Genomic DNA, 25,976 nt, shown 5'->3' with positions numbered 1-25,976 from the left:
ACCCTCAAAATGAGACCCTGAATGCCCCTTCCAACCTGAGCTTTCCTGGGATCTTGTAGCTCCCCAATCCCCTTCCCAAACCTGCTGCAGGTTTGCTCTGTAGCTGCAGCTTTTTATTCTCATGACAGATTCTCATGGAGATCAGGTCTTGATCTCCACAATTAGCACCACCTTATTTTCCATCCCAGGAAAGGGACACCCCCAAAAATAATCACCTAATAATTTTTTTCAAAATAAAAATGACAAAACATTTCCCAGGATCTCTGCTGAGGAATGTCACAGCGGAAGAAAAACTCTTTTTGTGATCAAGAGACTGAACTTCAAAACACCCAAACTCTCCGCAGGGCACCTTTCTGCGGGGTTATTAATAAGAAATAATTGTTTTAAATGCAGAAAAGTCTGTGTACATTCTATTTCCTTCCAAAAGCCCGGCATCGCTTGTCCTTAATGAATAATGAAAGATGCTTTTGTATTGCTTCCCACCCATAGACTTTCAAGTGATTGTTAAGCAACAATAAATAGGACTCTAAAGAAAATCAGGGCTTGATGAAAACTTATTTCGGACTAAAAGAGAAGCACCTGCTGTTGCACAAGTTTACAGACATTCCTGGGGCTTTGGTGGGTGGAGAAACTTGGTGAAAGCTCTGAATGTTCCAACACTGGGAAAACATCACTAAATGATTCTGAAATGCTGTTGTGTAGCTCTGTGGGAATTAGAATTTGGAAGGAAACCGGGAGATGCCACAGGAGAGGCACTTTGATGCCCTGATCACAGCACTGCTGTGATGTCCTGTCCTGTCTGATCTCATTCTGAGGGGGGATTTACATGGAAAGCCAAGCCCAAAGAGGACATTGTTCTCCGAGAAGAGAGGGAGAGCAACATCCTGTGTCAGACTGGGGGATTTGGCTTTCATGGAAAAACAGTGTATTCCACCAGGAAGCTGATGTGGCTTTCAATGCTGCCAAGGGAAAGCCCATGGTGTAGGTGAAAAACTGAAGGTTGGAAGGCATATCATGGGATAATGGAATGGGTTGGGTTGGAAGGGATCTTAAAGCTCATCCCATCCCACCCCTGCCATGGGCAGGGACACCTTCCACTGTCCCAGGCTGCTCCAAGCCCCGTCCAAGCTGGCCTTGGACACTGCCAGGGATCCAGGGGCAGCCACAGCTGCTCTGGGCACCCTGTGCCGGGGCCTCCCCACCCTCCCAGGGGAAAATTTCTTCCTAATATCCAATCTTATCCTGCCCTCTGTCAGCCATGAGCTGCCCAAGAAAAATTGAGCTGAAAAAGCCAGTTAATTGCTCACATTTGGGTTGGTAGGTACCGAGTTCTTGCCTCCAGCTCACAGCCAGAGAGGTCTTGATGTTGGCAGGAGAGTTCACCTTACTAAGGGGTCTTTACCCAACCTTCAGAGGTATCTTCTGAGCACCTCAACACTCCCACCAGTCCCATCAGGAATCAACACTATGTTGGGTAGCTTTGTGCAACTGGTCACTTAAATACCAATATAATTCTCTTGGGATCAGTGGGGAAAACTTCAGGGGGATTTGCCGTGAGTGTCAATTAATCATTTGTGCTGCGGCACTATCCCAGATATGTAACAGGAATAAATTTCTTCACTGAAAGGGTTATCCAGCCCTGGCACAGCTGCCCAGGGCAGTGGGGGGGAGTCACCATCAATGCAAGGATTTAAAAGCTGTGAGGATGTGGCACTTGGGGACATGGGTTAGTGGTGGGTTTGGCAGTGCTAGGATAATGGCTGAACTTGATGGTGATTCTATGATTTATGCCTCTGTGCTGGGTCGCTCCTGCTGGTGAGCCCTTGCCCTCCTCTAACAGGCTGTCGAAAGCGGCTGCATTAAATTATTTGCATTGCTGTGACCTGAACACCGCTCCCGTGAGCGGGGAGCACACGGCGGGAGCCTGTGGAACCCGTGTGCCACCTCCAGCTGATGCTGTCCCCAGCACCGCCGGCGCTGCTCCCCGCACACCTCCGCGTGTGCCTGTCCCTCTAGCGCCGGGGCCCTCAGCGTTCGGACACTGACGGGATGCCGGACGTTAATTTCGGTCAGGAAACATCATTTTCCCAAGAGAACCGTTTTCTTCCCGGTGAGTGCCAGGAGCAGGCGGACACAGAATGGAGCAGCCGAGCTGAGCACCGCTCTGCTAGCGACAGCCCCCGGGGCAGAGCGGCCGCGCTCCGCTCCGCGCTCAGCGGGGACGCCGCGGTGCGAACTTCGGCTGCGGCTCCGGTGAACCGGGTGTAGGCAAAGAGCGAGCGGTGCCGGTGCGAGCGCTGGGAGCGGCTGCTCTGCAGCTCCCGGGGCCGGGACCCACCCACCAACACCGGGACCCCCGGGACCAGCCCGGCCCCGCCGCGGCCGCCCCGTCGGTCCCACACCGGGACCCGCGCCCGGAGCGGCCCCGCGCGCCGGCCCCGCCCGCGCCCGCCCCGCTCTGGACTCTTCCACCGCTCGGGCAGGCGAGCGGGAGGGAGCGGGCGGTGCGGGGCGAGAGGCTCTGCCCCGGGCCGAGCCCCGGCGGCGCGGCCCTGCCCGGCACAGCCTCGTAAGGTGGGATCGGTGCGGGCCGCGCCGCAGCGGCAGCGAGGCCGGGCGGCGAGCGGCGGGGTGGCCTCTCCGCGGCGCGCGTGTCCCCCCCGGCGCGGAGCCGTGGTACGGTCGGCGGGAAGGAGCCGCGGCGCGGGGCGGTGCGCAGCACTGAGCCGGCGGCTCCCGCGGGCGAGGCGGGACGGGACGGGCCTGGCCCTCCGTCCGCACGGCACCGACCTGCCCGGCACCGACCTGCCCGGTGAGTGCCGCCGCCCCTTCCCCCGGGCTGCTCCGGGGGGCCGCTCCCGCCAGCCGGAGCGTGCGGTCCGTGCTGGCAGCGCGGGTCCCCCTGCCAGTGACTTAGTGCCGCTTTATTTTTTTTTTTTTTTTTCCTCCTTTCAATCTTCGCTTTCCCCGCCGGTTTTCTTGTGTGTGGTTAGGTTTTTCCGCCCCTGATGCACGTTTTCGCCGTTTAACGGGAAGGGGAGATGCCGGCGCCCGCGGGATGGGGAAGCGCCGCGCCTGGAAGCGGCTGCCGGGCGGGTCCGACCCCGCCGGGGCTGGCGATGGCTCCGGGGCTGAAGCCTTCCGCGGGTGCCGGACACTTGGGAGGGATGTCCGCGGTGTGACCGCGCGATCGCGGGGTACTTTGTGCCTCCTGCAAACCGGAGATGCTCGACTGCTGTGCCAGAGGGGCCCCGGGCGGCCGGGAGCGGTTTCGTAGCGAGAAAACAGGCGGAATATCGAGCCCGAGCGGCGCTGAGCCGCCCCGCTCGCCGCGGGTCCGTGCGGAGCCCTGCGGGCTGCAGCGCGCGGTGCCGGAGCCTTCGGAGCCTTCTGTGTCGCGATTATGTTGGGGCTGCTGATTTCTGTCGGGAGTTGTATTTGGGAACAGGCTCCCCAGGGAAGCGGTGGAGTCACCATCCTTGGGAATGGTAAAAACGAGCAGATGTGGTACTCGGCCGTACGGTTTAGTGAGCATGCGGGGACTTGGTCAGAGGTAGGAATTTGATGATTTTGGAGATCTCTTCCAACCTTAGTGATTCCATAGATTTGAGGTGATGTATAAAACTCCATGTCTTACTCCAGAGCAGCTCTGGTGGGTGTGAAACATTCAGATCTGGCCGTGCCTTTGGAAGGGTGTCCGACGGCTGATGATTCCCTCGTGAGACAGCCCAGACGGCTGAGACACAAATTGCCGGGATGGAGAACAGGGTGGATGTGCACCTTTATTTTCCTGACTTGCTCCTGAAGAGCAAGAGCCCACCTGCAGGAACGACCCATCGCAGTTGTGCCTGCTGCAGTGCTTCAGCACAGAATCCCAGAATCCCAGAATAATTAGCATTATTTAGGTTGGAAGAGCCCTCTAACATCCTAGAGTCCAGCCATTAACCCAGCACTGCCAAGCCCACCACTAACCCATGTCCCCAAGTGCCACTTCTACACCTCTTTTAAATCCCTGCAGAGATGGTGACTCCACCACTTCTGAGTATAATTCTCCCATGGTTTTGGCATGGGGAAGGGCTGGGAACCAGCCCGTGCTACTCTGGAGCTCCGGAGCCTTCCCACACTCCAGCAGCTGCTCAGGTCTCTGGGAGCTTGGGCTTTTGAGGAGACAGAAGTCAGTGGCATCACGACTGGCTTGAGCTGACTTTCAAGGCCAGAAGAAAAGACCCTTTCTTATTTCATATTGAGGAAATAGTTGTCTTTCCCCCACCAGTAAATCTGGTGTGGTGACTGATGGCTGGTGCCAGCGCTGGCCGGGCAGGGAGGGACCAGGGTGGCAGCACAGGTCGGCCACTGCTGCTGGCCCTTCCCGAGCTGGCAGGGGCAGCACAAGCCCTTGGCATTTGCCCTGGATCTCAGCACCCTGGCTGAGCCTGTTTTCCTTGGCCGTGTCATCAGCCAAGGAGGGCTGGGCTGAGTCACAGTGCCTCCGGATCGTCCCTGCTGCGGGGAGCAAGGCTGAGCTCTTCCACAGGTGCCTCCACTCTTGGTCTCCCTTTAGCAGTTAAGTGGGAGATGGTGCTTTCCCTTTCATTTTGCCCTCTCCTTTATTCTCCTGTTTGTTGGGATTTGGGCTCTTGGCATTGTTTTCTTCTAAAGGACAGGGAAGGAGCCTGGTTTCTAAGTGAGCTCCGGGATGAGGAGCCTGCAGGGATGGAGTGGAAAGGGAAGGACTGCTGTTGTCAGGGAGCTGAGGAGCCTGTGCCACGAGCAGAACCTCCGATGGGTGACCCTGCAGCACCCTTTCTGGGCTCCCTGCTGTGGGTGACAGCTTGTCACAAGGTGTATTGCTCCCGTTCCTGGAAGCCTTTTTGTGACTTGTTTTCGGGCGCGTGTGAGAGCTTCCTTCAGGAGGGGGGTGTTCAGACATTCGTCCAGCTCGCTGTGCCGGGGAGGATTGCTGCTGTTTCACTTCTGTCAGGCTAATATTGGAGATGGATTTCAGGGGAGCGGCAAAGCAGAAGGTGTGTCTCTTAAGAGCCACTTTCTTTAGAAAAGGCAGATAATAGGCAGTGAGTTTGGGGAGGATGTTTTATTTAGGGATTGAAAAGAGAGGATTAAAGCTCTTGACAGAGAACAGTTTGTGTGGAATAAGTGATGGGACTTGATCATTCAGAAAAAGACTCTTAACGTGTTCCCATCACCAAGAGAGCTTTCAGCTCTCCTTGTCCCAAATTATTCAATAAAAGCAACAAAACTCCTTTTGATTTGAGCTCTTTACTGGTGGTTGCATAAGGAGTTTTCAGACCTGGCAGTAAACTTGTATCTGCTCAAAAAAACCAGCCTATGGGTATAAAAATCTGTGATATGCTAAAGGTACTGTGGATTTATCCAAGGTGTTAATTATAGACATTGCAAGTAGCTGTGTCTGTCTTGGAGAATTGCACCTTTTCCTTCCTTGCCCCCTGCCATTAAGTTGCTGGCACAGGGCTGTGCTCCTGGATTTGCAGAAGCACCAAGTCACTGCTCGTAAAATTACTGAAATAAAAAAGGTTTGTGCAGGGGAGAAGAAACAAGAATCAAATTTTAGGCTCAGATTTTGATTCCAAAACAAGTTGCTCTTTCTTCTCACAGCTTGAGGTTTGTGATGGAAAGGTTGAAAATACCCAGCAAGAAAAACAGGCTGGGGAAAAAAAAAAATCTGGAATAAGCTGAACAGAGTGAAATTCAGAATAAACTGTCATCAGAGAGTGTTTATAAACCTGCTGGAGAAAAGGGAGGGAGCAACCATTCAGATCAATAACAAGAATAACAAGTTCCTTTTTTATAACTGTAGAGCTTTAATAATATAGTTTAAAAAAATAATCCTAAATGTGTGGGTTTTATACCTGTGCTGGTAGCTGGGGCTAAATCTGCAGAGTTCATGCTGATCTGGGTAATCTCAATCAAGCTGAATAGTAAAGAGGCTCTTAGGAGGATCTGAAACCCAGGAGGCATTTTTCAAACCTGAGTTATGTCACTTTTTTTAGAGGTGCCTCAGGCAATTGCATTTTAAGAAGACAAAGCTTTTGTTTTCAAGCTGGCCTAGAAAAATGCCAAGGATGAAGCCAAAGTAAAGGCTTTCAGAAGTTGTCATTTGTGATTAAGTTGATTTTGCTGTTGTGCACAGAATGCTGCTGCCTTCCTTGGCATGCCGAGAGCTGGGTCTATTTTTATTTTTGCCACTAGTCCTGGTGTACCTGTTTAATTCCAGTGAGTAATAGTAGCCAAGGGGTGTCACCTGAAAGCGTGCATTTAATGAGAAGGTCAGGTGTCTGCCAGCTCCATCTCCAACAGAAAATGCTTTGGAAGTGCTTTATAAAAGGCAGAATTGAGGTGATACCAGGCAGGAGTTGACTTAGATGGGTGCTCTGCAGAATTAACATCTGTCTGTGTCTGGTTTAGTATTTGAGATGTTGGAAATACCAAAACCAAGGCTTCGAACCGTGAACAAAGACTGTTTCCTTTCACAGAGACCAGCCTGCATGCACATCGTGAATCCAAAGCTTTTCTTGGGGCTTCTCATGTTACTTGCAGCCTGAAACAATCAGAAAGAGGATCCTGGTGTTGCCAGGCTGTGGGCAAACAAGAGGAGCTGCTCCTGTGGAGCCCGAGCTGGGGGAATATTGTGCAGGATGTAACAGATGATGCTGGAGCATGGATGTGGAAAAGTGCTGCCTGCAATCTGGAGTGCTGTGAGCTCCCAGCGAGACACTCCCTGCTAGAGAAAGGTGAAATCCTGCGAGTATTGTAATGACTTCGTGTTCTTGAAGGAAACGACAGTAGGTTTTGTCTGAAAATGTGACTGTCTGAAAGCGGCTCTGGCTGCACGAGCAGTGCCAGGGCTGTCTCACCTGGGCAGGAGGTGTCCCTGGAGCCCTCCTCTCCCTGGGAGCAGCTGATTCCTTAGCCCTGGCTCTGGGTAGCCAGGGAAGGGCTATAAGGGCAGCCTGAGTCATCTTTTTGGCTCTTGTATAACACCCAAACAATGCCGTTTGTCCTGCTCACTGAGGGCTCTTGGATTGCCCAGCACAAAGAGATGTGGGACTGGATGGACCCTCTCCAGGGGCACCTCCTGAGCTGCAGCTTTTGGAGCAGCTGGATCCTGCAGTTCTCACCCTGGCACCTCATAATCCTAATACTTTATTATTGTTTTAAAGCGAGCCTTGAGAATGTGTTGCAGATGTGTAGAGCAAGTGGTGCTGGCGATCTGAGGCAAGACTTGGCCTTGCCTTTGCAGGGGAGGTCCCCAGCTGATTTCAGGGCTTCTGGGCTTTTCCTTCCCCTCTGTTGCCAGAGCTGCCAGGCAGGATGTGCCCAGCAGGATGCCGAGCTCTGTTCCAGGAGCATCCCTGCACCTGCAGCAGAGAATTTCCTTTACTGAACATGCACAGACTTTGCCAGTGATGTTGCACAACTGTTCTTTCCTTTTTTTTTTTTTTTTAATTTGTTCCAAAAGATCTGGTTTAAAATAGAAAACATAATCCCAGGTTGCTGGGTTTTTTTTCTACCAAGAATGAGGTAAATAGATGGGCACCTCTGGGCTATGTCTGTGTGAATTCAGTGACTGCCAGGTGATATCTGCAGCATCACCTCTATGTGGGGATGGTACCAGACAAAAGGAGCTGAGAAGTGCCACGGCTTTATCTGATGCTTTTGCAAGCAGCTTACATTTCAACAAATACAGCCACGCTGGGAATGAATGTGAGCTCATTTTCGGGTTGCTAGGACAGGCAGAATAAGCATGGCCGGGTTAAATGTGTGAGCAGAGTAATAACTGAGGCAGTGCAGCTCCCTCTCCTGCTGGATCAGGGTTCCCGGTGGCTCCTGCTCTGTGCCACCTTCCCTGGAGGGACAGCATCCTTCCCCTGGGGCTCTGCCTGCCGGCACTGAAACACAATTGCTGCAAGATAAAGTGTTGAGGGGAAGGTGGCAATGGACACTTGTTCTGGAACCACTGCTGCTCGTTTTAATGTGTGAATTCCCGAGTTCTCATAAGCTGGCAAAGGTCACAGAGTGGACAGAGGAGGTGGATGCACATCTCCCCTGCCAAGGCTCTTGATGTCTTCATTAGTGTAAACCTTGTGCTGCCCTTCTGTCTTCAGCAAACTTTCTTTTGGAAAACTGTCTTGGGAGCATTTGTGAGGGAAAAGGTTCCTTTGGAAGGATGTGGGGAGCACTGGCTCTGCCAGTTCTCCTGCAGGGGGGTGGCTTTGGCTGTGGCTGCTGTGTCACTGGCACCTGCGTCAGTGCCCTCAGTGTTCACGGTTGCCTTTCACGTGGCCTTCAGTGACATCCTACGCTTGCCAGGACTTCAAGGTGACTCTTCTGGCCCGGGATGTGGCCCCTGTGTAGACGACTGCAGGTGGCTGGTGCTCAAATATAGTTGTTTTTTTTCAAATCTAGAAAAATCTCAGTGGTTGCTGTGGGACAGACCTTGCAGAGCTGATGGTGCTGCCTGGCCTGAGCCCTGAGCTGTGTTCCTGCTGAGGGGCAGCACTGGGGGGGTTTGATGGTTCAGCACCTCCTGGTTCCTGTCCCTGGAGCTGTATCTGCTGTCAAACTGGTATTTCTGTTGGTGCTGCAGCAATCTGCAATGCTTGGAGCTCTTACAGCTCCTGAAGCTCCTTCTGGAGTTGGTAAAAGCTGTTAAGCACTGCAGAAATCCTCTTGAGCTCTTCTAGTAATTTAAACTTAATTTTTTTTATTTATAATTGTTAACTTTTGCTCCAAAGCATGCAGCTCTTAGGCTCACACATTTCAAGAGGCCAGTAAAACCTTGCCCATCTCTGTGATGGCTCTGAGAGAATCCCAGAATCGTTTGGGCTGGAAGGAACCTTAAAGCTCATCCAGTGCCACCCCTGCCATGGGCAGGGACACCTTCCACTATTCCAGGCTGCTCCAAGCCCTGTCCAGCCTGGCCTTGGACGCTGCCAGGGATCCAGGGGCAGCCACAGCTTCTCTGGGCACCCTGTGCCAGGGCCTCAGCACCCTCCCAGGGAACAATTCCTGCCCAACATCCCATCCAACCCTGTTTTCTGGCAATGGGAAACCATTCCCTGTGTCCTGTCCCTCCAGGCCCTTGTCCAGGGTCAAGGAACTGGCTCTGAAGTTTCTGTTTATGATGAAAAACCCTTGGTGCAGCTCACGTCCTGCAGCCAATGTCCATCCTGTATCTCTGGTGGCACCTTGGCACCCTCAGGGCACAGGTGAGGGTGAGGAGGAACACCCCTTGGGAAGTTCCCCTGGCAGGAAATGCTGTGCAGGTGATGCTGTGGAGCATCTCCAGTGCTTGGGGAGTGGCTGCTGCCACTGCTGCACGTCAAAGGTGGGATTTGTGTGTTCTCCTGTTAATGAGGAGCCGAGTGCTTCCCTGCAGCTGGGCTCCCCAGCCATTTGACTGCAGCATAAACAGCATTTCCAGGGAGGCCACCGTAATAAGGCCAAGTTTGCTGATACCTCCTGCGAGCACAACCACACCTCGTGGCAGGAGAGAGGCAGGGAGGGCTTAGATGATTTTAATTAACGTTGTTGTGAGGAAGAAATTAAATTTGGTCTCTCACCCTGCTCATATTACGAGGGAGTGAGCACAGCCTCTCTGAACTAAGCCATTCTTTGCCTTCTGTTTGCCTTGGAAAGAAGCAATTTCTCTGTCAGCTTTTAGCCTGGCTCCTGGGCCCCAATTGCTTGTTTATCTTCAGCAGCTCCCCAAATCGCTTTGAAGATGGGCTTAAACATTGATCATCTCTTACAGGCCTTCATCTTTGTTCTGCCAGCAGACATTAGGAAAGATATTTTAAATTACCTCTTTCCCTCCAAATGAACGGGCTGTGTGTATGGGCTGGGAGAATTAAAGCTCTTTCAGCCAAAGTATAAATCAGCTGCTCCCAGGTTTTCGCCCAGTTCTTCTGGATTCATCTTCCAGCCCAATCTGCAAAGCAGCAGGGATTCCAGGAAAGATAAAAGCCAAAGTGCAACTTAATTTTGAGGGAGAATCTCTCAGTGTTCCGTTTTGGGGAGAAGGATCCTGTTTTAAAGATGACTTTTTCTCCCCTTACTGCAGCAGTGGGATCTTTCTTCTTGCTGCTCCCTAGGGAAAGGCTGGGGGGCTCCATGGGGTGATGCCATGCAAACCATGGGATGCAGAGGTGAGCTAATCCCTGGCAGGGGAGTTTGGAAAAGAAACTTTGGATCTCTTCCTTTGCCATTTGAGTACTGAGATCTGGGGAAAAAAGTACTCACTAACAGCAGGACATTTATTCTGTGTCAAACAGGCAGCAGACAGCAGAGGTGGTTAATTCAGCATGGAAAAGCCCAGAGCTACAGCTGAACAGGCAGGAAGGTTTAATCAATCATTTGGAGCAGGTTTCTGATGCTCCTTTATGCAGACACAGTTCTTTGTGGGGTGGTGTTAACGCTTTGATGGTAACAGGTCACAGCAGCCTCCTTCCCAAGCAGACCTGGAAGGGAGCAGGTTATTTAGATGCACAGTCACCCTTATTCCTGGTGCATGCCCCAAAATGCTGGTGAGAGGAGGTCCTGGAGGGCTTGGCATGAGGAGTTTGGCTCAGTGAAGGGGGATGCAGCAGCCTGAGCTGTGTGTGGGTTCATGATCCAGGCTGGTCTCTGCATTCATTAATTTTATTATCATTTATCATATCCCAGAGTCACAGACTGGTTTGGGTCGGAAGGGGCCTTAAAGCTCATCTCATTCCAATCTCCTGCAGTTCAATTTGCAGATTCCATATCCCCAATCCCTTCTGTATGCTGATGCTCTGCCTTTTCAATGCCTTGTTTGCAAGAGGGGGAAAGCTTTATATGTAGCATAAACATCTATATTTTATAATTTGTTGTGAGGCATTGGTGCAGGGAATTCTGGCTCAGCGAGTCTGAGGCTTTTACCCACTCAGTGATGTGAGTAATTTATGGCTTGCCCCAAGTCTGCGCAGCTGGCTTGCCAAACTACAGCATGTTGGGGAGTAAATATTGCATGTTTACACAAAGCCTTTTCTCTACAAGTCCCCAAAAAGAGGATGAACCACTTTAACAGGCTGCTCAGGCTGGGCAGGTGCCATATCTTGAGGCAAAATGCAGTTGGGCAAAGCAGCCCAGCAGCCTTACAAATATAGTGAATTTTGATTTCTTTCCTGGGTTGTAACAGAAGGGGAGCATTTCTGAGCATCTCTGCAGTAATGTGACAGTGATGTGAGAGAGAAAGCTTTGTGCAGTGATGGCAAACAGCCTTTAGAGCCACTGAGTTATTGTTAAAAGAAACTGGTTTTGGAAGCTGATGCCTTTGGAAGTAGATGCCCTCAGCCCATGCTGGAATTGTTGTCCCTGTTGGTCCCAAACAGGCTGATGCAGCTGAGGTGCAGGGAGCCAGGACTTTTGCTGCCAGTGGCTGCTTTATAAATTTCCAGGTTAAATCAGGCAGTAAGTTTGGATTTTATATTTTTTTCTCACCGTGAAGTTCGTCAACTTCTTATTTTACTCTGAGTCTCACAGTCGTGAACAAGAGGAATCTCTAGCTAATAGACCAGCTGATAAAATTAATGCAAACCAATTAACTTAGTTTATTAGAAATATGAAATACTCCGAACTGAAAGGACCCCACAAGGATTGAGTCCCGACTCCTGGCCCTGCAAAGGACACTCCAACTATCCCACCCTGTGCCTGAGAGCATTGTCCAAGTATCCCCTGAGCCTCTGGCAGGCTTGGTGCTGCGATCACTTCCTTGAATTCTTGTTCATCCCTTGAATTTTGCTTGCTCGAAGTTTTCTAGGGAGAATAAAGGCAACCAGGAGGTATTGATAAGGCTTCCCACCCTCTAGAGTCGCTTTTTGCCCCGTTCCTGAAAAAAAACCCCAAATTTAAACAACTGTGAGAAATCTGCAGGACTTGGTAGCCAGCGCTGACATTTCCCCTTGCAGCAGGGTGGTATCAGGAGCTCTGGGCTTGGTGAGAAGCAGTCATGGCTCTGGCGTTGATGCTCTGAATACACAGCAGGTAGGAGGGCATGTGACTTGGCTGGACCTTGGGCAGCAGCAGAGCTGGGAACAAAGCCAGGCCTGGACTCCCCCAGCCCCTGCAGATCCCTCACCAGCCCCAGAGAGGTGCAGGGTGCCCGAGCCCAGGCGCTGCTGCTCCCGGCCATTCCCACCCCATTCCTGGGGCTTTGCCCTGTCACAGCTGATTTTCTCGGAGGGCCTGGATTTCGGGGAATGCCTGGCATGTGGGGTTTAGCTCGCTGCAGCTGCATAGCAGCCGTGTTTGCCGGGCTTAGTGTTGGCCTGTGAGGAAGGAGCTGGCCCTGCTCTGAGCACCTTCCTTGGCAAATCTGCCTGCAGCACCTGTTTGCTATTGCTGCATCGACTGCTCTTCCTGCCCTTTTTTTGTCTCAGGGTTAAACTCTGGGAGGTAACAGACACCTAAAATTACAGAATCCCTGAGGTTGGAAACGACCTCTAAGACCATCGAGTCCAGCTGCTAACCCAGCACCATGGGTTAACCAGCCACTAACCCATGTCCCCAAGTGCCACATCCACATGGTTTTTGAACACTTCCAGGGATGGGGACTCCACCACTGCCCTGGGCAACCTGTCCAGTGCTTGACCACCCTTTCAGTGATGAAATTTTCCCTAATCCGCAACCTAAATTTTCCCCGATACAACTTGAGGCTGCTTCCTCTTGTCCCATCGCTTGTTCCCTGAGAGAAGAGCCCGACCCCAACCTGTCCTAATGGACTTGGACTTTTGTCAGGTCACCTGGGTGCTGCAGGAGTGTGCAGCTTATTTCAAGAGAAGAGGTTTTGCAGCAGTGCTGGCAGAGCTGTGGTTGTCCCCTGATTCAGCAGCCCCAGGGCTCTGTCCCTGTGCTTGTGCCATTAATCATCCTGTGAAGATCCCTGGGGGATGGATGTCAATCCTTCACACTCCTGCCCAAGGTTACAGGGCTTTCAGTCCTGGGAACAAAAGCTGTGTCCTAATCTTGAAAATCAGAGAATCCTGCAATGGTTTGGGTTGGAGAGACCTTAATGATCATCCCATTCCACCCCCTGCCATGGGCAGGGACACCTTCCACTCTCCCAGGTCGCTCCAAGCCCTGTCCAACCTGGCCTGGGACACTTTCAGGGATGGGCAATCCTGGGAAGTGTATTTAAACAAAAAAAGATGGACATGCTGCTCCCGAGTTCCCATCTGTGTCCTGGTGCAGCACTCCTGTGCACAGCTGCCTTTTGTTCCTGCACATTCCCAGGCAAAGCAGGTGGTGTTTAATTTTTTTTTTTGCATTAAAAAAAAAATAATCTGTGGCGTGCTGTGCGAGGCTACTCACATCTGTGCACTCTATGTAGGTCAGATGTGTAGTTGCTTCTTTATGAAGACTAAACTTGACAGCGTTTCCTCGCTGCAGCTAGTGAGGGAGGATCACAAAATTCACATGCTGCCTCCATGAGAAATGTCCTTAGGGAAGACCCCCCAGGGGCTGTGTGTGCAGGTGAAGTTTATTGCCTTCCTGGTGTGCTCCAGGTTTGTGACAGTGAGCTTTATTGATGAAAGATTTATCGGAGCTGCGTATCCAGGCTTGATTCAGTGTCGTATCAGATTAGCCTTGCTGCTGGAAATGCTAAATGCTTCCATGCCCTGCTTCCAGCAGCTGCCTCTTGCTCTGCTCTCACTAAAAAGCCTGTTCCCTAATCTCTGCAGCCTGTGCTTCTCTTGCCTTATTTCTTAACGTGCAAATGCCTCTCCCTCCTCTTTCTTCCCCCCAGCCAATCCTGTTCTGGGATTCCTTGACCTCTTCTGACTCTGGCAGTGGTGGAGGAGAAAATGAGTTGGGAACAGGCAACCTGTCATGCCCAGAAGCAATTTAGGGACCTGATCCAACACCTTTTAGTTGAGCGTCTCCCTTTGCTCATGGACAGTCTCACATCCAGGTGTGTTTGGTCTTGTGGGAGATGCTCCACTGAGGTGAGACTAATAGGGATGAAGAACACAGTTCCTGCTGATCTACCTCTCATCAGGGTCCTCTGATCTCCTCAGTCTGATCCCAGCCCATGACATAGGAGACCTAAACCAGTCTGGCTGGTTTCTGTATGTTGGGGGTTTCTTCTGTCTTCAGTCCTGAGGTTCTGTGGGCGATGTAGGAACTTTGTTTCTCACAGAAGGGGCTTTTTGGAGGGAGAACTTGAAAATGTGTCCCTGAACATCCACTAAAAACAGATAGATAAACAGAGGACCTAAAGTTCATTTTAAATCTGAACAGGGAACTGGCTTTGCTGCCCACCTTACTTTTCCTTATCTGAGATGACCTTGGAAGTGACCACGATTGGAGCAGTGGCAGAGGGGGATCAGAACAGATGAAGATGGATATGTGGATGTCCTTATGCAACCCAGGCAGGGTGGAAGATATTTCCAGTATTAATGTTGTTCTGTGTGCTCCACAAGTCTTACCAAGAAACATTTGAACTGAAAGAAGGGCTCCACCTGCCACCTCCTCCTCTGAAACTGAGCAGCATCTGCAAGCAAAAGAAGGATTGTCTACAAGCATTAACAGCTTTCCAGGAGACTCCAAATAGGATGTGAAGTTGTGTCCTGAAGCAGCTGGATGAGCACCAGGAGCTTGGGACAATGGCAGTGAGCAGCTCCTGGTGACTGCAGCAGTAAATGGTGGTAGGTGGAGCACTGATCTGGTCATGACTGGTCCATGGATTTGGGAGCATTGCCCTTGGGTTGGAGTAGGCTTTCAGTGTGAGGAAATGGACTCTGGAATTCAGAGTCACACAAAGTTTCATGGAAACGAGCAATGTTGGAGTGCTTGAAGGGAAATTGGAGTAACTGAAGATTGTCGTTCTGTTGTGCGAGAATTGCGGCTGCAGTCCTGATCCTCGGTGTGGAAATGAGTGTGAGGACATCCCAGTGCAGACCTCTCTGCTGCAGAGACCACCTTGCTAATTGCTCTGCTGCTGTGTTCAGCAGCAAATCCAGGGATGAGACGTTTCCCATGGCTGCTCCTTCCCTTCTTCCTAAATAAGATAAAGAGTGCCTTGTTAGGGAAGCTCCAGAGTGCAACCAATCTCTTAAACTCCTGCTGATCAACTGAAACTAAGAGGGAACTAATGAAATCCCTATTGCCACAACACATTTGTTTTGACCTTTGAAAGGAAAATGTGCTGGTGAGTCAGGAGTCCCACCAGGAAATCTGGGCTTGTTTTGGGCAGGAGATGGAGTGGGGACAGTGGGGGTTTAAAGTGGAGGCAGAGAGCAGAGCAGCAGGTGAATTTGCTGTGCTCTGGGTTCTGGTGAGCTCGCAAGTGGAGTCCCCTCAGCTTTTGGGGGTCTCTCAGCTGTTCTGGTTGTGAAGCAGACAGAGGAACTCAGCATTTTGCAGTTTTCTCCGGACTTGATTTTAAAAGCAGGGTGTAAACTCCTTATTTTTAGAGATGAGAAAAGGGAGGGAGGAAGGAAGGATGCTGTGCCGTTCTCTGCATCCACAGCAGAAGTGAAATGGCTGCTTTGGCCAAAACAATGAATCTCAAACATTTTCATGGCAGAAAGTCCTTTTGAGAAAGGACTGGGGGAAGTTTGTGCCTCAAGGGGAGTAAGCCTGGCCGAGCCTCCCAACAGCTCATCAAGGCCTTTATTAATTTGATGTGAACTCAGGTGGGAGAAGATGGGCTAAGGCTGAGTTCAGTGCTCTGAGGAGGTTTTTCCTCCTGAAAGTTCAGAGGTAAAGGGGATTTTGCATTCACCAGGACCTCTCTCCATGGACAAGTAGCCTTGTGAAGGACTGACTCTTCAGCTGTTGGGGCTTCAAGGCAAGCACCTTGAAGGTCTCATTTGCCAAATACACCAAAGCTCAGGTGTTTGGAAGGCACAGACACACTTGTGGGTCATCTCTCCTTGGCTCTGGTGGGTATTCTCCTCTGCCTCCAGAGGAGCACATGCAGCCAGTTCCATACTGGTACCAGTGCTGTGGTGGTGGTGGACACAAGCTGTGCTTGCCCTTGGGGTGGTGGGCACCATCCTGCCCCGAGGATCCCAAAAACCAGAGAGCCTCTCCCGGCCCAGGGACTGGGCCCAGCTGCTCCCGTGGTGCCAGGGAAGTGATGTTTGTGTGGCAGCTGGAGGCAGGAGCTCTGCATTCTCGGAATTGTGGGATGGGTTTGCTTCCAGGGCCAGGCTGCTTCTCCCAGCAGCCTGGCTGTTCTCTCCCTCCTTAGAACTGGACTGAAATCGGTCCTCTGCCTGAGCTGTTGGAATGGTTTTTGTGACAACCAAGTGTGACAACTCAGGAGGAGCAAAAAGGGCCACAGAGGTCCTGGGATTGTCAAAAGTCTGCCAAACTCTCTCCCTGACCCTGCCACCACCCTGTGTGCCTCCAGTCCTTTTCTAAGAGGAATTTATTCACGTTCTGCAGTAATTTTCTGTCTGGCTGCTTATTGTCCAAGGCAGGGTGAGGCTGGGGGGAAAGCTGAGGTGGAACTGCCCCTGGGCCTGCTTTTGGGCTGGACTGCACACCCTGTCTGCCTAGAGAGCTTTTCCATAGGGTGCCTCTCCATAGGGAGCCTTGTCCATCCTTGTTGCTGATTCAGTAGCAAACCACCCTGGTCAGAGTCCAGGAGGCACTTCAGGGTCTCCAGCACTCCACTGAGGTTGTCCCCATTAACTCGTGATGTTAAAAAGGAGTCTGTGGTGCCCAGTTGGGAGGTGCTGCCTGTCCCTGTGCTGCCACCAAGGCTGTGCTTTGATTTGCTTCCATGCACACACGGATTATTTTGATCTTAAATCACCCGGGAATGCCACACAGGAGCTGGGAATCCTGCGTCCCCCGCTTGCTCCAGTTTATTAAAATCCCCCATCCATAAACAATAACTCTTCAAAGCTGTGTGCTGCAGAAGCTGCAGTGCTGGGTCATGTATAAAACATGACCCTGCCAAAACCAGCCTGCTCCTCTGTGGGCAGCTCAGATCTGGCCATTCTTGAAATAATGCTCCAAACAAGGTGTCTCCTGCCTGTTCAGCAGAGCCTGAGACTCCTTTAAATAAAAATGTGACACTGGATTTTGTCAATGGGATCTGATTTGTCCCTTGGAATGGGAATTAATTCCTGCCTGATGTCAGCAGTGCCTCTGGGATGGTGGGATTTAGCTGCAGGTTAGCATGAGTTGCTTGGTTTAAAGGAAGGCAGAAAACATGCCAGCCCAAGCAGTTTGATCAAACTTCATACTTACCTGTGTTGCAGGGATGGTGGGGAGCTCCCCCAGCCCAGGCTAGAGCTGTCAGTGCTGGTGGCTCTGTGTGGCACCCTGTCCCCTTTGGAAAGGGGCTCAGGAGATGGGAGAAGTCACCTTTTATGCCCCTTTCTGGGGGAGAAACGTGATGGTTCCATGGTGACTGAGTGGGGGAATTGGGGAGGGTCAGGAGTCAGGCATGAGCCTCAAGCAGGAGCCCTGCACGTCTGGACTGTCCCATCACTACTGCACATTCCCTTTGGGTGGAATTGCAGCTGTTTCAAGGTAAAAACCTGGCACAACCAGCTATAAAAAGTTCAATCAAACCCCATTCCTACTTGTGGTATTCCCTGAGTAAAATACCTTTCATTAAACTTTGGCTCTCCATGTACACATCTTACATTCCTGGTGGCTTTTTGTTACCCTTTTCTGTCCCAAGGTAAATATCCCCCAATGAGTGGTCTCATGATTTCAAATTCTGTATTATTTTGTTGAGTGTTGCACCTTTTCTTTCCTCTCTACCTTTTGCTGCCTGGCCTCCTCCAGGGATGTTGTTTTCAAGATTTATTCTTGCAGCTATTTCAGCAGGAAGGCCAGCAGCAGGCTTAGGGGGAAAAAACCTCAAAAACCTCAGGATTTTCATGTTGCTTGACCCCAGGAGCCCCAAGTGTCAGGAACCCAATAATAAACACGGCCAAATCTTGGAAGGTGGTGGGAGCTGGTGACCTTGTAGTGCATGTTTGGAGAGACTTGTGCTGCAATTTCAGGTTCCTGATGGTCTCTTCAAAAATGCTGTGATGCACCTTTGGATCTGATGAAGGCATGGGAGTTTTCTCTTATTATTTTTTTAAAATTATATTCTGATTTGGGCCCCAAAAGCCAATGAAATCCTTGAGGTTCCTTGTGGCTCCCCTGTTGTGAGTGTTTTTTATTTCTGTCTGCTCATTCACTGTTACAGCAATGAACTTGGAAAGGCAGCACAGGAAAGTGATTATGATAGTAAAAAAATTCATAACTGGAGTTTGAGGAGCCTTGGGGTGTTGTGGGGGATACTTCCTCAGCCTTGGTCTCTGTAGGACCAATGTGAGGTCTTCTCACACTTCCTGGGCCCTCTCATATCCCTGCTTCCAGCTTAATTCCACTGTGTGCTGTCTGTGAGAAGGTTTGGGCTGGAAGGGACCCTAAAGCCCATCCAGTACCACCCCCTGCCATGGGCAGGGACACCTCCCACTGTCCCAGGCTGCTCCAAGCCCCGTCCAACCTGGCCTTGGGCACTGCCAGGGATCCAGGGGCAGCCACAGCTTCTCTGGGCACCCTGTGCCAGGGCCTCCCCACCCTCACAGGGAGCAATTCCTTCCTAATATCCCATCTAACCCTGCCCTCTGGCAGTGGGAAGCCATTCCCCTTGTCCTGTCACTCCAGGCCATTGTCCAAAATCCCATCCCAGCTCTCTTGAAGCCACTTCAGGACACTGGCAGGGGCTCTGAGGTCCTAATTTTTGAAGATGTCCTGAGTTATCACCTTTATCTTTCTGTCAGTCCAGTTTGTCTTCCAAACTCGCCAAGTTCCTGATCTTTATGCTGGGATCTCTTGGGAGATGCCACGGATGTTCCACAGAACAAGGTATTTCCTTGTATCAGGAAGATTTTATTCAGTGTGCAGCTTTTCGCTGCCAGAACACTTTTGCAGCTCATGAGCTGAGCTTGGCTTGCTGATATTCTGGTACGAGTTGGGAGTAATTCTGGTTTCACTACAGCTGTTTTGATACACAATAATAGAAGAACAGAGCTCTGTGATAAATGGAGCTTTCACAGGGCAGGACTATTGGCAGACAGCACACGTGGACCCCACGGCTCAAAAGAAACCTTCTTGACCTCAGGAAGTAACCTTAGACTTCATTATTCCTGCAAAGAAATCGGGTTTCTCCTATTCTTTGTGTTCTGCAGACCTGTCTGAAGGTTTCCCTGCAGGGAGCTCGGCCATGTGTTTTCAGGGAGTTGGACGCAGACCTTGGGGTGCTCCCTGTGCCCTAAGCCTGTGGGGTTTTGTCACCTCGGTGCGTTGTAGGAGGCTGACCCCAGCTCAGTGGTGGCACAGGGACCTCACAGAGGGCATGTGCCCAGGGGGATGCCCAAGCCTGGGCTGTGGGTCAGCTCTTCCCTGGGGGTTGTGCAGGATCAGTCCTGCTGCTGCAGGAGCTCTGTTTGTCACTTGGGTGCTCCATGAGCTCCCCTCTGATGGGCTCATCCTGCTGGTGTTGGACCAGCAGAGCCAAAGGCACTTCCTAAGCCTTTATTTCGCAGGATTATCTAATTCCTTGTTTTGTATGCACTGCAAGTGTGTGAGAGTCCCTCTGATCCAAAGCTATTGAAGCCTTTGGAGAGTCTCTCCCTGGTTTACTGGTTCTTGGATGGGATTCTAGCTGTTTATGGAAAATTTGAGGATCTTCTGCCAAGCCAGGGCAGACGGGCCCCAAGTCCGGGAGCAGGCGTTCTGCATTCCCTCTCGGAAGCCTCATCCCCAGCATCCCTGGAAAAGGCAGGACAAATCAAGCCAGTTAGGTTTGACATATTCTGTGTTTTTCAGGAGCTTCTTCTTCCCTTGGGCATCTTGGATATTTTCCATGATGAAGAGGGCCCATCCTCAGTGCCATCAGAGTCTCTGGAATGTGAAATCCAAGAATTAAATCCCCCCACGCTCACAGACACTTCTGCTGCCCATCCAGGGCAGCTCTGCTCGCAGCCCTGTCCCTTCTGCTCCTGCTCATGTGTAATGCTGACAATCCAGAGCTATTTTTGCATCTTCAATTCATTAAGGAAGGGTGGTTGATTGTTTTCTAAATATCATCTTTAGGAAGAAGAGACTTCAGTGAAACTTCATTTCCCTGGGTGCCTTTGTCCTGTGGTTGATAATTATTTTTAAACTACCCGTCATGTTGTGAGTGGGGTTGTTGTAGGGTTTTTTTACAGTTGTCAAAATGTCAATTCTAATGAAAATCTCCACAGACACGCTGTACCTAAGTGATTTAAGCCTGTAGGCTAAACAGGCTGCTGGTAAAATGCTGCTCATTTTCAGATGAGTCAGAAAGGTTTGTGCATGTCTTTTTTTTTTAATATATTTTTGTTTGGTTGGAATGTCTTCATCAAAATTGGTTGTTGAAGGGGTTTTTTTTCCCTTTTTAAAGGCTAAGCAGCTGCCTGTCAGCTCACCCCAGAGCTGCTTGGAATTCAGCATCTTACACAGCAGTCACATTTGGGAAAAAGGAACTTCCTGTGTAATAACAATAATTGAAAATTAATAGTAGATTAAATTAATACATAATTAGAAAACACTAATGCTCCCTGTGAACAAAGGCTGATTCCTACAGGAGCCTTATGAACTGTAGAGGGAAAGTGTATGATGCTTTCCCTGGGCCCTGTCTATTCCAGCCTGCAGATCATTAAAGCAATTATAATTTCACAGTGGTTTGATCTGGAATTGATTTCTTTATGATAATTCAATTTGGAGCCTTGCTTCCTCTGGGGGAGTGAATGACAGAAGATGAAGTGTGTAATTCCTGAGCTGTGTCCTCAGGGCTGGGGGAGGCTGGAACCCACCCTGGGAGGGACCTGGATGGACCTCTCAGAGCTTAAGGAGGAGATCATCAATGGCAGCTTCCTTTGGGTGGGAGGTGCACAGGGGTGGAAGTGGGGTTTGGGTCCTTACATCCCTTAGCTGTGCCAGGGGAGGGTCAGGCTGGGTATTGGGAAAGAAAGGTTCTTCCCCCAGAGGGTGCTGGGCACTGCCCAGGCTCCCCAGGGAATGGGCACGGCCCCGAGGCTGCCAGAGCTCCAGGAGCGTTTGGACAGCGCTGCCAGGGATGCCCAGGGTGGGGTTGTTGGGGTGTCTGTGCAGGGCCAGGAGCTGGGCTGGGTGATCCCTGTGGCTCCCTCCCGGCTCAGGATATTCCCTGATTCTCTGATCCTTGCTAGGGAATGTATCCCTAGAATCTTTGCCCACCCTTTTCACAGCCTGTGGTGAAAAATTCTTGAGTGTGTTCTACCACGTGAGCGCAACTTGGTGTTTCCAGCCTGTCAGCTGGTTTGGATTCATCCTGATCACTAAAAAGCCTCCATAACCTTGGCTGTAGCTGGTCGAAGCAGGGCCTTTGGCCCTGATGATCATGGAATCATGGAATGGGTTGGGTTGGAAGGGACCTTAAAGCTCCTCCAGTCCCACCCCCTGCCATGGGCAGGGACACCTTCCACTATCCCAGGCTGCTCCAAGCCCTGTCCAGCCTGGCCTTGGGCACTTCCAAGGGCATCCAGGGGCAGCCACAGCTTCTCTGTGCCAGGGCCTCCCAGGGAAGAATTCCTTCCTAATATCCCATTTAACCCTGCCCTGGGCCAGCCATGCCCTGGCCGTGGAGGAGCTCTGGGGGATGCAGGAATGTACTGTCCTGCTGTTCCACTCGGGGCACAGGAGGAGATTTGCTGCTGCCAGGCTGTGAGGGGCTTGTGAAGGTTCTTTTTCAGTGGCCAGCCCTGGGGGTTGTGATAAAACAAACAGAGAGAGGAGGAGGAAGAGAGGAAAGAAAACGAAGCACAGGACAGGAAAATACAAAGAGGCAAAGCAAATCCAAGGCAGCAGGGAAAATTGGGACCTCATGAAAAATAATGATAAAGTTTGCTAAGCTGCTGCTGAGCTCCATCCCTTCCCTCCCAATTAGGCTGCATTAGTGGCTTGTGGGAAGCACCACAGCCTGCTGAAACTAATAGAGGCAGAAAGAGCTATTCCTTGGTGAATTTGCTTTCTTCTTGGCCCAACACAACGTTTAACTTTTATTTTCGTAGCTTTGTGCACAAACCCCCGCCATTTCCCTAATCTCTGAGGCTGTGTGTTTGGGAATCCTGGAGGAACAGCTACTCGGGCTGGGGTTTTGTTCCTAATTCTGTTTGTGTGAGTTGTGACTTCAGCTGCTGCTCTGTTCCAGGGCTTCAGAATAAAAAAAGAAAAATTGGAACCTGTTCAGAAAGGAAAGAAATTGAGAGACTTCTAGCTTTAATTACATTCATTAGGCTTGGTTATGAAAATAAGGGAATGTCAGGGAAAGATGAAGAAGAAAAACCTATTATTTCAATCAAAGGTAGGCAGGAAGGGTTCATGGCTGGTTCCATAACACTTCTCAGTAGCGAGTGCTTATTCAAGGAGTGTATTTATTTTGATCTATCTTATCTCTGTATTTAGTGAGAGGGGTGAAAAGCCATCTCAGCCCTGCTTAGACAGGTTTGGGTTGGAGGGAACTTACAGCTCATCCCATTCCACCCCTGCTGTGGGCAGGGACAACAACTTCCATTATCCCAGGGTGCTCCAAGCCCCATCCAGCCTGGCCTTGGACACTTGCAGAGTTCCCCCCTGCCTGCTATGGGCACACAGGGGGGTGACATCCCGATTATTTTTCACGTGGTGGGTGCTGTTGATGTGGGGTGCTGGGGTTTCCCCGCTGCAATTACTGGGGGGACACAAGATGTTTCGAGTCTTGGGGTGATGTGGGAAACCCTAAGAAGGCATCTCAAGCCCCAAGCCCTGGGATTAGGGGTTATCACTACTCCCAGTTACCAGAAGAAGGGATGTGACACCTCATAGGGGCTCTGGTTCTCCACAACCCCCTGACATGAGGGTGCAGCCAGGGTGGGGTCTGGCTCTGCTCTCAGGAAATAAGTGACAGGACAAGAGGAGATGCCCTCAGGCTGTACCAGGGGAGGTCTAGATTGGATATTAGGGAAAATTTCTTCCCTGAAAGGATTGTCAAGCGTTGGAACAGCTGACCAGGGCAGGGGTGGAGTCCCCATCTTGGAGGGATTTAAAATCCCTGTGGATGTGGCACTCGGTGACGGGGTTTAGTGTGGCCTCAGCAGTGCTGGGGAATGCTTGAACCTGATGATCTTGGAGGTCTTTTCCAACCTAAATCACTCAGTGATCCTTTGGCTGTGACACCTCCTCGCTGTGATCCTGCTTGGGGTGTCCTGGTCGTGATCAAACCAAACTGGCTGGACCTGCAGCGAGGAATTTGGGGCTGGGTGGTCTCTAATCAGAGGGGAACCTTTTTAATCACCTCTCCTGGATTCCTTTGAAGGCATCTCCCACAGAGCAGTGCCCCAAGCTGCAGCTGGTGCCAGGTGTGATGAGCAGCTCCCCACTGCTGCCTGTGGAGAGCTTCTGGAACTGGGAATTTGTCTGTAAGAAATTCTAAATGCTTCAGTATGTGACATCTTGACAAGAACATCTGACAGACTGAAAGTAGTGTTCACAGAATAAAAACAAATTTGGAGAATTTGGTGTTTTCCACGTCACTGAGGGGGTTTGCAGTGCCATTCACATAGCTGGGGATGTCAGTAACATGACACATTAAATGGAGGTTGTTTTGATGCTTTGAAATACTGGTTCAAAAAAAAAAGTCAAACTTTTTTTTTGCTTTCACGTGTCTCATTAGAAAAGAACCCCTCTAATTGTACATTTTCTTTCAGGAAAAGGGAAAGTTTTGTTGAGGATTCTTTCATTTTTGTAAAACCCCAGCTGCTGAGGTTGCTGCACACGTGGGTGCTGTGGCTTGGGCTTTCTCTGATCTGCATCTTTCATTCTTCCAGTGAAAAGGGACGGAGCAGGATTAATTCTTTTACAGAATCCCAGACTGGTTTGGGTTGAAGGGACTTAAAGCTCATCCATTTCCACCCCCTGCTATGGGCAGGGACACCTTCCACTATCCCAGCTTGCTCCAAGCCCCATCCAGCCTGGCCTTTCTTTCTGCAAATTAGATGTGTCCAGAAAAGGAATTCTGGTCAACTCCAGGTCCACTGCTGGAGTTAGTGTGGTACCAGGGCAGTGGTGGCTCTGTAGCTGTCCCTGCTCGGGCACAAAGTTATTAAACATTAAGTTTAGTGAGTTGTTAATAGCAGGTCCCACGTGGAGCAGGTGGGCTGGCAGGAGGTGGGGGGTGTCTGGACATGTTTTTCCTCAGCAGGCAGTGGACACACAGAGGCTGTTCTGGCTGGAGCAGCTCCAGAGTGCTGGGCTGCAAACACCAGGCCGCTCTCTCCTCCTGGGCTCTCTCCTGTTGTCACCCCCAGAAAGGATTAAAATGTGTCCCAAAGGGTCACACCTGCTCTGACAGCTCATTTTTCACCTGGCACCGAGATGAATCTGTGTGATAACAAGCTCCGATAGACTAGAGAAATGTTGCTTAAAGCAGCTGGGTCGAACTGAGCTAATTGGCTCTGACCTCACTAATTCAAGACCCCAATTAATTGGGTGTGTTTTGAGGGCTGGGCTTTGCTGCTCTCCAGGGCACAGCCTAGCTCTGGATTGTGGACAAGCAGCTGGATGCTGGGCAAGGACTAGGGGACCAAAATGGGTGATGGCTTTGTTCCTAGAGCTGCCTTTGGCTGAGGAGTGACTCCATCAGACCTGCTCTTTCATGAAAGGCAAAGCGTTGGTGATTGTCTGAAATAAAAAGTTTGGGAGGCTGTTTGCTCAGAGGTTGGGATACCAGCACTCTCAGCAGGTGTTAACTCAGACTGGACCCTCCCCAGCTTGGGAACAGGATGAACACAAGGCTGCCCCAAATCCTGTCTTGAGCTATTCCAGATTTCTCACCCTAGAAAGTCGCTGTGAAAAGAAGCTGTCATTGCTTAGAGGTTCTAATTCTGCAGAGGGATTCACATTTGCAAGGACCAGTCCTTGTAGGTGGAATCCCCAGACTCCTCGTGGAATTTCATGCTTGGAGGCACCACAGTTGCACTATCCCAGGAGCTGTGGCTGAATCACACCTGAGCCATGTGCACACAGGTTCTTTCCAGTCCTTCCTTCAAGCCTGTTGGGCACATGGCTCCAAACCCTTCCCCCCAGTGCTGCACCCAGCCCATGGAGTCAGCTGCTAGGAATTTGTCCTTTGCTGCTGGAGCCACAGGCTTTGTTCCTTCCCTGCTCTGTGTGCAGGGGTGGAGCTGCATGTCTGGGTTGGATTGAAACAAGATATTGTGCTGCTGGAGGCAGAGTTTGAGCTGGATTCATTCACCATTTGGTAAAATGAGAGGTCAGTTTGTTTTGGGAGAGATCCCTGGGTGGATGCCCCGTCCCAGCATCCTGGGGAGGGAGGGGTGATGCTCCTGCTGTGTGTTCCTGTATCCCACTCTTGCCTTGCTCTGACCCCCTGATAAGGCACAGTGTGGTTCCATTTAGGTGATCTGAGGTGCTGAGCTGCTTTTAAAACTGTGTAAAGGTGAGGAGAATCTGGAGATTGTAGGTGTAGGAGCTGGATCCTGGCTGGCTGGGTGTGAGGCAGCTGAGCTTATGGAATTTGGGTAGGTAAGGGCAGCAGTTCCAGGACCTCACAGGGATGCTCTGCTTGGCACCAGCGCTGAGCTGGGAGAGGAAGAAGGAGCATGTGGATTTGGGAGCTGGGATCTCAGCCTGTGCTCCAGTAATCACAGAATCTGGGAATATCCTGAGTGGGAAGGGATCCACAAGGATCATTGATCCAACCCCTGGCCCTGCACAGAGACCCCAACAGCCCCACCCTGGGCATCCCTGGCAGCGCTGTCCAAACGCTCCTGGAGCTCTGGCAGCCTCGGGGCCGTGCCCATTCCCTGGGGAGCCTGGGCAGTGCCCAGCACCCTCTGGGGGAAGAACCTTTCTTTCCTGATATCCAGCCTGACCCTCCCCTGGCACAA

At 51.0% G+C, this 25,976-nt stretch overlaps 1 protein-coding gene across 2 annotated transcripts in view; it reads left to right on the top strand.

The window, feature by feature from the left end:
* The first annotated feature begins 2,052 nt into the window (after positions 1 to 2,052).
* Positions 2,053 to 25,976, top strand: part of RALY (RALY heterogeneous nuclear ribonucleoprotein) — a 117,618-nt gene continuing 93,694 nt past the window's right edge. Inside the window, exon 1 of one of the 2 annotated variants that reach the window (XM_039563430.1) lies at positions 2,053 to 2,110. The gene's annotated coding sequence lies outside the window, so the exon portion shown is untranslated. Of the gene's footprint in view, positions 2,111 to 2,738; positions 2,813 to 25,976 lie in introns of those variants that run through there. The other variant, XM_039563429.1, reaches the window with a different exon arrangement.

The sequence above is a fragment of the Corvus cornix genome, chromosome 20 (genome assembly GCF_000738735.6).
Source record: "Corvus cornix cornix isolate S_Up_H32 chromosome 20, ASM73873v5, whole genome shotgun sequence".
NCBI classification, from domain to species: Eukaryota; Metazoa; Chordata; class Aves; order Passeriformes; family Corvidae; genus Corvus; species Corvus cornix.
Note: the sequence above shows the minus strand (reverse complement) of the source record. Positions and strands in the feature narration are given on the sequence as shown.